This window comes from Gallinula chloropus (assembly GCF_964237585.1).
Source record: "Gallinula chloropus genome assembly, chromosome: 2".
NCBI classification, from domain to species: Eukaryota; Metazoa; Chordata; class Aves; order Gruiformes; family Rallidae; genus Gallinula; species Gallinula chloropus.
The window spans coordinates 31545661-31557933 of record NC_140086.1 but is presented as its reverse complement, the minus strand read 5'-3'; the positions used below and the strand labels follow the sequence as shown (position 1 = coordinate 31557933).

At 42.2% G+C, this 12273-nt stretch overlaps 1 protein-coding gene across 1 annotated transcript in view; it reads right to left on the bottom strand.

Moving 5' to 3' along the window:
• The window catches only part of ZNF704 (zinc finger protein 704), a gene marked incomplete at its 5' end in the record, with an annotated part of 92885 nt that overhangs the window by 24994 nt on the left and 55618 nt on the right, over positions 1-12273 (bottom strand). The gene's annotated exons all lie outside the window — the stretch shown is intronic.

The following is a 12273-nucleotide window of genomic DNA, read 5'->3' as shown; positions in this document are numbered from 1 at the left end:
ACATCAGTATCTGAAACAAGCCACCAAGTAGAGTTCTCAAAGCTTTTGTCTTCTGGCAATCTAAGTATACCAAGTGGCTACTTTAAGCAAACCAGCACAACACAAAAAGGAAAAGCAGTGGGAAAAGAAAATACATCTTTGTATAAAATTGTCAGGATTAATGTGACTCTCCATTAGTTTGACCCTCTTCTCTTTTTTCAGATTCATATCCTCAAAGCTTAAGGATTTGGCTTGCTTTCTTGGTTGAAGACATAAAAGATGCCAAACCTGGTAAGATTACTAGTAACATAAATAACATACTCTAATCCCTGTAGGATGAGGAAGAACTATGAACTGATCCTCAATTTTTCCTAGTCAGATTATAAACAAATCATTTAACATAATTAGCAAACTGGAAGAAAACCAGTTGTGGTGAGGGGTGGGAAGGATGTTTTCTGCAGGTGTGATGAGTGGCAGAGCCAGCAGGATAGTGGGGTGGGAAGTGAGGGATAGGTGGCTGCCTTAGCTCCTTCACAGGAACTGGCCCCATGTGGCTGCTTTGATTCCTGCAGTCAACACCACTAAGTTCTGGGTAAAAAAAAATAAATCAGGAGAAAGGCAGAGGAGAGGGTATGGAGAATGGGTAATATGGGAGAGGAGGGCAGACAGCTTTCCAGGGGAGAGAAGATGACTGGGAGACAACAGATGCCTGCAGATACCAGGCTTCAGTGACCCACTGCTCAAGAAGCGATGCTTTTTTACAGAAAATGTAGAATTTTCATTTGCTGTAAAAATGTACATATTACTACTTTTTTCACCAAAAAAGTAATTTTTCCTTACAAGTTAGCAGTACAACGTAGAGATTTTGAACAATGAACACATCAAACTGAAACTACTAAACCCAGTAGGCTTAGCAAACTTTAGCTTTCCATCCCTGTGGTGCTGTAGAACCTCAGCAGACAGCTTCCTTTAAACCTTTGCTTTCAAGTTGTGGTGGTAGTTGCAGTTTTTGTTTGCAGTTGTTGTTTCAAATTATAGTGGCAAAAAGTGTCTGCTTGTGTTTTTTTCCTCCTAAATGTGATTCCCAGAGGTGCTGTGACCATCACTGATGGGCTGGGCCTTGGTCAGCGGTGGGTCCAGCCTTGAGCTGGCTGGTGTTTGCTCTCTGGAGCCTGCAGAGAGCTTCTGGATGCTGCTTGCAGAAGCCACTCCTGTAGACCCCCTTCTCCACCAGAACCCAGCCATGCAAAACCACAACACAAGCATACAATTGATCATCCAACACCAGCTCATTTACTAGAGATTAAGTTGAATTTGTTCTTAAAAAATGACAGATTTCCCCCCTCCACCCTTTTTCAGCACTGCGCAGTTTCTAGAATTTCCTGTGCCTTGACAGGAGCTCTACTTAACTCATCAGGTTGAGTCCTTATTAGAGCCCAATATTGCAAGTGTTCAGACCTGACATCTTCCATCCACTGTTCATCAGTAAGTCACTGAGTCACCATGCTGTTTGCAGTCCCCTTTCTAGAATCCTGTTTCACCTATCAGGTTAAAGGCTCATTAACTGTGCTACAGTTGCAGCCTCCAATATTTTAATAAGCAAACCTCAAATTTGTCCAAGAAAAAATGCACAGCTGCTTTCTGGCCAGTGCAAGGACCTTCACAGATGTCAGTGAACACTCTCCCATGATACACAACAGCTTTTGCAACACGTAAGTCCCTGGAACCAAAACACTAATGGTGGTTCCTGCTGTGTTCTGATTATATCCATAGAAACCCTCCTTTTCTTCAGCCAAGGTTTTCACAAAGAGTAAAGCAGCCATATGGTCATCATCGAGTACTGGAAAAGTCCTGGATATCTGTTATAATCTTCTAATACCTGACCCCATCACCCTTCAGGTCCTCTGGCCTGCCAAAGAGTATTTCACTCAGAATGTCAAATTCCTCTGGGTCCAGAAGACCTTTCCTCAGGGATGATGTGGAGATGCTACATTTTCTGGAGACCAGCCCTGCCAGATGATTTTCCAATTACCTAATATCTCAGTATGAAAATCCACTCTCTAAGATGCATTCAGCAGCTCTGTTATCCACTCCTGCCAGACTGCAGCGAGTGTCCCTACTCCTTTATCCAGCCGTGGACGAACCACTGACATTTGCAGTTCTACAACATATGAGGACAAAACGACTCCAGGTTCCTGATACGCTGAAGAAGCTGATCCAAATCAGCCTTCCAACAAAGTTCTTCTGCATGTGGCAACTGGACTAATGTGCTCCCATCCAGGCCTCTCCACAATCAGAAAATCAAACTACAGAGGTCGTTGCAAGCATTTGCCAAGTTGGTGTCAAGACATCAGAGTCGAGACCCAGAGCTAATCCTAAAGTTCCTCCAAAATGTCTATAAATTTAACTTCTAACTCTGCTGTGTTGATGCTTTTTTCTCCTCTACAATGACTCAAGTCTGCTACTCTGAAAAAAACCCCACTCCCTTCATCCAAATAATTTTGTCAATAATGTCACAGAATTGTCAAATTGTCAGTGTTGGCATCTGTGCCTAAGGTGAAAGTTTTCATGGGTTGGCAATGGACAGGAATGGCCACTGCCTTCTCCACCCCCGCCCCCCCCAACTTTTAACCATGCTAAATCACACTCTTCCCATTACTAGAAAGCTTTCTTCAACTAGATCCAATTTAACAGGTTTTCAATATGGAAAGCCCAAACAAATAAAACTTTGGATGTTTTCCCTGCCCATTTTGAATCACAGTCTTTTTCACTACTTACTGCTCCTCAGCTGTATCCAGTGAAGAAGGAATGCTCCGCTCATACTTCCCAGCCACAAAAATTTTAGCAGCTACAAGTGCTGGCTTATGTGACTGCTCCCAAACACATTTTTACAGTTTGGCTCATAAATGTAAACACACATATTTCATATATCACTCAGCCAGCACCGCTGCAGGAACAGGGGCCTTCCACAAAGCATAAAACTGAAGACAGGAACCACTTAAGCCATCTGCGCTTAGTCTGTATCACATGTGAGTCAACGTCTCAAAGACTGCCCCAGTCTTTTCCAGCTTTCTCCAGTGGGAAGTTGAACCTGGATGCAGCTGTTGAATGGTATTTGCACTCAGAGGGGAGAGTAACTTGTCCATTACACATCGACTGTTCACAAACCAATCTCTGCTGTTGCTTATACTCTTATTAGGTGCAATGAAAACTTAGTAGTTGTAAAATCACCTTTTACATAGCTATGAAGATTTCTTCTTTCCTCTAATCCCACATCCCAGTCTCCAAATGCAGCATCCCAACTTCTGGATGGATATATTCATGTCAGCCCAGTCTGCACCTGACACCAAACAGGTTTGGATCCTGGATTCCAAGGTTTCATAAATCCAAACACATGCCTATCGCTGAATTTTAATGAACCAGCTGATATATAGACAGCAGAAGTTAGAGACCCTTGGGGAGAGATCTTTTAGCACCACCCCGTGTCTCTTGGCTTCATTTCTCTCTGCTTCCTTGTCAGGGACAATGGTTTCACTTGATCCTCACAATACTCTAATCTGGCCAGCCTAGTATTAAAAAGCCCTTCAGTTCAATAGCCAAGCTCAAATTCAGCTTAGTTATTACCCTCACCTTTATTCAATCCTTTCCTTTACTTCACTGGTGAATTTACCATTTTTTAAAATTCATTTAATGGTGTTAAGAAACTATTGCATCTTCTTCAGTCAGAGGTATCTGCAAGGAAAGGCTGGATTTAAGCTCCAAAAAATGAGCAAAAGGAGGTCCAATATGATTTCAAGGCTATGCACATTTCCCAGCCCACTCACCTGTGCCATGGCCAGGTTGAAAGATGACACAACAGCTGCTGTCCTACTGTCACATTTCCTCAGCCAGCTGCTGAGGCACAGTGACCTGTGTTTCCTTATGGGACTGAATCCACAGCTGAAGCTTTTGTTGCAACTTCCTGGCTAGAGGATGTCTTCTTGACCTCCCTCCATGAAAGATGCACAAGCTTTCTTCTGGACAGCGTAAACTTCCCACACCCTAGTGAGCATTACTTCCATCTGGACACCCCCATACCACACTGCTGTTGTTTCTTCCCTCTGTCAGTCACACTATCCTCTATGGTTGGAACATGCTGGGGTTTATGTAACGTTCTCTCAAAAATCCCTAAAAACACATATTTCATTCTAGTTTTCAGGTCTTTGGTATATTCTTTTTTTATTTGCCTGGCTTAGACCAAAAAGCCTGAAAATTTTCCACTTGGAAAGACTGCATCTCAGGTCAGTACTTTACCCAACCGTATTCTGAGGATCCTGGAGAATATTTTCCCTGCCCACAACTACAAAGCTTCCAGTTAACTTCTGACCTACAACCTCAAAGTCCAGTGGTTGGTCATGCACAGAGGGAGCGGGCAGCACCCACGCCCCGTTCTGGCAGGAAGATGTGGAGCACAGAATAACCACCACCCAAGGCCCACATGTCTTAAGCATTCAGATTTATTAAAAGGCTTAGATTTTTCTTTGTTTTGACAGAGATAGATGCTTACCTATTTCATGTCACTACCTCACCAGAGGTACAGAGTAGAAAAAAAGCAAATAAAAATTTGAAGTGGGATTGATCAGTAACAGCAGCAGTCTGACACAGCATTAAAAATGTTGATATGCTATGTTAACTGGCCACTATCCTCCATCCAAAAAGCAGCTTATGACCTTGATCTTTTGTTAAGGAGGTACCATATAAATACACATGCATTAATATGCTACAACTAAGACAAAATAAGTGTATTTAAATTCCATGCTGATATTTGTAAACACTCATAGAGAGACCTATGAAGCCTTAATTTAACCATCTGATTATAGGCACACCACACCAATGCCATTATACTGAGCACTGGATCAATACTGATAACCATGTCGTTCCAGGCTCTTGTACACCGAAACTACTATTCATCATATAATGAATCACTGTAATCAGTGCACTAGTAATTACAGAGGTACTTATGAAAGAAAAAAAACCCTCCTCAATTACATTCTACATGTAAACCAAAAGATTTTCAGTTTCTTCAGCTCATCATCAAGGGCAAAGGCAACATCCTAACAAGGAACCAACAAATAAAGTCAGGCATGTGGCTGTGGTTCTAGATACCTAAACTAACTACAAACACTCTTTAGTCCTGAGCAAAGACTGACAGTATTGTGCTATATTTACTAACCCATAAAATACCTTACACCTACAATAATATTTGGTTACTATGTAATGCTAAAAAAACCTGTCAGTACAGATAAATAAACAATCTTGCTCATTGCTGTTGAGTTTGGCTGTTGATTATAAAGATTCCATTAACCCACTTGTCAAAGGCAAAAGCAAAAAAGATAGAGAGAATGATGCATGTAAACAGTTTTAAGGTCCTGAGCACTCTTTGGTAAAAGCTGTAACTTTTCACAATAAACCAAAGAGCAATAATTCTGATGATTGGATTAAATCAGTGCAGCACTATAATGCTACATGTTAAAACATCAGGGAGTAGTACTATTTACACATCTAAAAAGAGAACTGGTGTTTGATATCCAAAGCACGGACACAATAATATGATGCACTAACTAAAGGCTAGGGATTTCTGCCTTTGCTCATCATGGCCAAACACAGAATTAATCTTTTCCACTCTTAACCTTGTAATATTTGAAGACTAGTTCATATACAGAATAATTGCCCTCTCTGTCTCTCTCTGCTGTTCTGGTTATGCACAAGCAACTTGTTAGGATGCCGAGGGTGACTAGAAATCAATTATGATCAAAATATTTATTATACTAGTGCAGGAACTTCTGAAAAAATATACCTCAACTTCTCAAGGGAAAAACCAAAGTCCATCAAAGGCCACCTCAAAGCTCTCCACCACTCCCAGACAAGCTGAAAAATGGTGAGTCAATTATTCAAAGGACCTTTGGAAGTTTGGCTGGTCTGTTAGAGGCCAAGATGAGTTGATAGAGTCACCAGCAATGCAGATACAGACTTTCTATCTGGACTGTAATGGTTTAAAGACAATAAAAAGTCTCTGCAAAATAGCTGTATCATATGGGAGACATTCACAGAGTGGTTCTCAGCATCCTGGAGAAGGAACTCAAAAGAAAGTGGTGTGTAATGTAGGCATGTTTTTCAGTCTTGTTTTTCTTCACATCAGACAATGCATCACTTTCCTATTGCTCTGTGAAAAGACGACTGTAGAAACAGGTATTTCTCTAGCCATTACCATTAAAAGCACGAAAACTTGACAGGAAATAATCCAGCTGTTCTTCAAACCATTTTCTATGTTTAGATAACCAAGAAAAAACTGTATCTGGTTGCAAAGGCTGGCTGACACACTCTCCCATCCACAGGGGTCTCACCTGTCTCCCCTTCAGCCACCCCTGTTCAAGACCCAGGCAGCAGACAGCTCCCTGAGGCAGGCGCATCTCTGGGAGCACCCGGAGCACCCCTTCCCAGTGTCCCTCTCCTCCCTACGGGGGTACAACCAGTGATGCTGGCTCCCCTGTTGGCTACCACCGCACCAGATGTCTTTGAGGAGCACTGACAAGGGATGCAGCAGCCACAAAAAGGATGCCAAACCACTTGTAATTCTTGTTGTCTGGTGAAAACACACCCCACAGACATGCTCTGCTGCCGCCATCCTCTCCCTCTGCAGCTCGGTGGCAGGAAGAGCTGCTTTGCTCTCTAAGACTCCCCAGAAAAGTCTGCTTAAGGCAAAGTCTGCAAAACAGATGGAAAATGCCTTTTCCATTGAAGCCTTCTTAAGCAACTTGCCTGCCATCCTTAAAGGCAACTCAAATTTCAAGCCTATCCAAACAAGTAACAGGACTGAACCCCAGGTCTCGCTCTCTGATTTACGAGATGCAGGATATAGTGTGCTGGGTGTGGGGAGGGAGAGGATGGGTAATAAAACACTGCTCTCATTACTGGCCAGTGATAAGATCTACAGTTTTTAAATGCCCTGCATAAATGGGAGCAGTTAAGCAAGCCAAATTAAACACTGGCAGATAAGCTGCAGTTTACAGGAACAATTTATTCTATATATTGAATGAGTTGATCCAATGAATAATTTTTACTTTACAACCAGCTGCAATATATCAGGAGAACTTATCTGGCAAAGAGCCCTCCGGGCAATGACAGAAGCTGAAGTAGGAATATGACACAGAAATCATCTGCTTCAAAACAGAACAATCAAACAAATGGTAATCACTTGATAGATTATCAGTGCAAAGCAAAAATTAAATTCAGAAAGCAATAACCCTGCAGAGAACTGTTATTCCTCATGGTCACCCACAAACCTTGAAGATGTTCTGGGAAGATTTTCTGTTCCATCTTCTCTACTTTAAGGGCCACTTGCTGATACAATAAATAATGAACCAAGTCTCAGTAGTGCCCTGAAGCAGCAGACCAATTATTCCAAATATAATCCAAAATATTCCTGTTGATCCCTTTCCTGCATTTGCCTTATGCTACTGTTCCAGCTTGTTCACAGGCACGTCCCCTCCCATAGATGAGATTGCTTTGATGGGTACTGTTTACAGTGAGACAATTTCACACTTCCAATGCTTTCCCCAGGGAAGGGGACAGGACAACTCGCCACAATGCCCAGGAGGTGCTGCTCCACACAATATAAATTATCCTGCTGAAAACACAAAAAGATGGAAAAGTACAAAAAAACCCCAAACTCATCCCTCAAGGACTCAGCTCAACAAACGCAATACGAAGGGTGCCAAGAAGCGGTGTGATGTGCTAAGGGAGCAGCTGATATCAACTGATAACACAAAGGGAGGGCAAGACGCCTTCCCTCTGCGGCTCGCTGGCGTTCCCAACCCCACAGCTTGCTGCCGAAGCGCAGCGCCGTGTGCTGCCCTCACCCGGCCCCGCAGCCGGCACCACCCAGGCACTGCCACGGCCGATGGTTCCTCTGCACCGAGCTCGCACTGAGCCTTTCGTAAACCTCTTTCTTTCCATAAATCTTCCTTAACTTTTGAGAGCCATTATTCTACCAATAATTAGCTTGAAGACACTTCGATGGCAGATGCTACAGGAATTTTCTCTCCGAAGTAAAATACAAAATGTAAGGGCCAGAAATACTTTCTTCTTCCTCCTTCCCCCCTTATCTATTGCCAGCAGGGTGATTCCCGCTGGGTAGGAATTCAGTTCTAACATTCCAAAATGTGTTTTGTAATGTTTACAGTCCTAACACATCCACATGGATAATTTGTTTAGCACAGTTTATTTCTAAATAGCCACTGTAAGTCCCTCCACACATTAAAATACACTTTTCTAATAAAATACGTGTTGATGAAACACCTGAAAAAGGCCACAAGTTTTCCTCTCATCAAATCAAAGGCCATAAGCACGCTATCCTGTTGCTATGTAGAACCACCACATGAAAAGAAAACTGAGGGGGGATCTGATTAATGTTTCTAAATATTTTAAGTGTGGGACACAGGAGGAAATGGCCAGCCTCTTCTCAGTGGTCTGTGGGGACAGGACAAGGGGCAACGGCCTCAAGCTGGGGCATAGGAAGTTCCGCACCAACATGCGGAAGAACTTTTTCACAGTGAGGGTGACAGAGCCCTGGGACAGGCTGCCCAGGGAGGTGGTGGAGTCTCCTTCTCTGGAGATATTCAAGATCCATCTGGATGCCTACCTGTGCGACCTGTCCTAAGGAGACCTGTCCTAAGGAACCTGCTTTGGCAGGGGGGTTGGACTTGATGATCTCTGGAGGTCCCTTCCAACCCCTACGGTTCTGTGATTCTCTGATGAACAAGATGGCAAGCACTGCACTGAAATAAAATCAGTCTCAAAAATGCACCACAGGGCCAGGTTTTGTTTATTGTTAATATTCACATGTCAGTCTTTTTGAGCTTTCCAATTCCCTATTTTTTTCCAAGGTAGAAGCAAACAGAATTGGAAAGAAAAAAGCCACTGATTCTGGACAAGGCTGTCTACAGAGGTCAGCACTGCTGAAAGATACCTGGAGAGTAGAGACAGAAGCACCTCTGAGATCACAGAATCACAGAACTGTAGGGGTTGGAAGGGACCTCAAGAGATCATCGGGTCCAACCCCCTGCCAAAGCAGCTCCCTAGGACATACTGCACAGGTTTGAAGGTGTTTTTCCCAATATCCAACCTAAACCCCTCGTGGTGTAACTTCACATCACCTCCTCTTGTCCTATCACGTGTCACTAGGGAGAAAAGGTCCACCACCAGAAGATGTCCAGGCCTAACAGACACCAAGTGTCTCAAGGGCACCTGGTCTTTGGACTCTCAAGAAACAAACAGGGCACAAAGCCAGCTGTTCTCTGGACCATCTCTTATAAAGATGAAATACACTAAAGCCAAACACCCGTCTTTTCTTCCTGCCTTTAAAACAATTGTTTGACCATTTCAAAGATCTCCCTAACAACTTACTTTCTTCTAGAGGAACCAAGTAAAACATGGATGGTCACCTTCTCACTAGAGCTGAGAAGAGGTCAGTCTCCTCATTCCATGATTTAAACATTTGCTGCATGGATATGAGCTGAAGATTTCTAAAAAAAATGTGGATATGAAAACAGACACTACAAAACAACTAAAATCTGCCAGACCATTTAAGGAGATGCATATCCAGTACAGACATGATTCTGGAGCCTCTGCAGAGTAGGACCTGCTGGGCTTGAGCCAAAGGTGGCTGATACTGAACAGCCACACCAGAGCATTCAGCTGCAGGAAGCTCCAGGGATAAGCTGTCTGTGCAGTCAGCGTGTGGAAAGGTCAGGGCTTCCTAAGAGCATCGACCCCTGCACATATGCTGCACAGCGTGTGCATGTAACTGTACTGGAGATCCCAGGCAGGAATAACCACATTCCCCACAGTTCTTCACAAGAATATTTAGGTAACTGTGTAAACTAGAAAGATTTCAACAAGAAAATGAGAAAGTCTGGACCACCTACACTGTCTGTTCTAGGCGTCAGCCATAGTTTGCTGGTGTCAGACACTAAGTCCCCTTATTATGCCTATTTCTTCATTATTTAATGCTAATTATTGCATTGAAGATGTTCCTCTTTCACCATCCCACTGGTGATGGTGGTTTTAAAGTAATCTCCATTGGGCAGAACCTCTCTAGTCTGTAAGAAATTAATTTTTTCCCTGTGTTTCTCAACTCAGGGCACAATTCTCCCCTAGGGCGCAATTTTCTAACTGGTGAATGTTTGCAATGAGCAGCGGTGGCAGATGAGTCATTGTTTTGTTTCATTCATGCCACGATGAGTTGTTAAGCATCCTGCATCCCAAATTATGAGAGTTAAAAATCACAAAACCAGACCTAGAGTTGTGCTGTCAAAACACACCATGGGCATGTGTCAAAGGGAACTTGATGTTTCATGCACAAATCTGGAGATAGTGATGCTGGGAATGATCATGCTTGCTGGAATGGTGTGAAGTGAAAGATTGGCCACAGTAGGAAAACAGTACTGTGCACCACTACTTTGCATTACACTACATTAAAGATAACCAAGCAGGTTGCCACAGTTCACTTCTACTATGCAACATTATTCTATCTATATCAGACCCTCCAATCTAAACTAAATAAGCATTTTATTTTGGAGCCCTCCACCAGGATTCAGTGTAGATTTATTAACTTATAAACAGTTCTAGCATATAAAAAACCAGCAGGTTGTGACTGAGAACTATGGATACACAATGGGAAGCCATTCAAGCCTTCACAAAATTTCTGAGCTCTGGTTTCTCTTTCTTTGGGGGAAGGGAAAGCACTGCACTTTTATAGAGAGATGTCAGTGAAAAGAAACCATAGTTTTCATACATTAGTTCTGTTTTAAAAATAAATGCAACAATTGTAGTGGAACAAATTGACATGAAGTTGGAACCTGACCCTGTAACTGAGACAAACTGCAACACGGTAGTATCAAGGCATCAAAAAACAGGGGTTGCAGTCAAGCAGGTGGGTGGATAACACAGTATGTGAGAGCAGGGAGAGATGTGTATGTTGTAATCTGCAAAGGGCAATATACAAAACACCTTCCAAAGTGGGAGAGGACCCAGAAAAAGCTGGGGGCAGCAACTACCACTATGATACTACTGGGATGGTGGGAGATTTGGGTGAACCCAAGCTGCAAATGATCGCTTTGTCATTTGTTTCCAAGCAGTTTACCTTCAGTCTGTAACATCATTATAGGAAAGGGTAACCAAAAGATGTACTTACTTTTTGGATGAGATAAAGACAGAACTTTATAATAGTGTGGATATATTATGAAAATAAAAATGGATCAGGAAGTCCTATGAAACTTGCTTGGTTCTTTTGCTAAACCACTGTTAGTGTATAAAATGGTCAGTTAGATGGATTAAAACTGAAGGGAGGTATCAAGAGTGTTTGTTAAGTACTCCTGATCTAAATGTTTTTCCAAGATGCTTTTAACATTAAACATTTATTGTGCTATAAAAAGGTGTTTGCTCTGTGAGTCCAGGGGAGTGTTTTTGTTGGGTTTTGTTTGGTTTTAATTACTCAAATGCTTTGCATTTAAAAGAATGAAACCACTGACACAATAAGTGGTAGCAGAACACCACATCTGGCAAATCTACTGTCATCTTTAGAGTTCTTGCCCTAAATTCAACCTTTTTTTCATTACAAGAAACAACCTGAACTGTGACCTGCAGGTATCAAAGGGAAATTTAGAATACAGTGCCCAGCCTCTGGTTAGTACTAGGTCCAGCTTGTTCTCCTGTTTGTACTGTTAGATGGAAACTCAGTCCTTGGTATTATATGAATTAGTGGTAGTAACTCTTTATAAAGCCAGAACACTGCAGAGACTCAGTTACTGAAATTTGTTACTCTAGATTTTCAAATTACATAGATGAAGATACTTTTGTCCCCCTCCCCCCCTTTTTTTCCCTTCTCTTTTTTGGTCTAGGAAAACACCACTTAAATACTACAAGCAACAACTACCATGACATAAAACAGCCACTTATTGTCGGTCTGGTACTATGCTCATGTTATCCAATCTCACACTTCTGTGAAGTTACTCCTGACACTGAGAGGTACACGAACAATAGGAAAAGAGTCACCTAAAGAAATCACAACAAACAATTAACTGTGATAAAGATACCATCTTCATCTTCAATTCTCTTCCTATTTCCATATAGAGAAGTAGATTCTTTTCCACTATGAGTCAACAACAGACAGTATTTTCCATCTTTTTTCTTCAATTTTCATCCTAGTAGCACTGGCCTAAAGGTCTAGTTTATTTGCCTTTATATCACAAATCT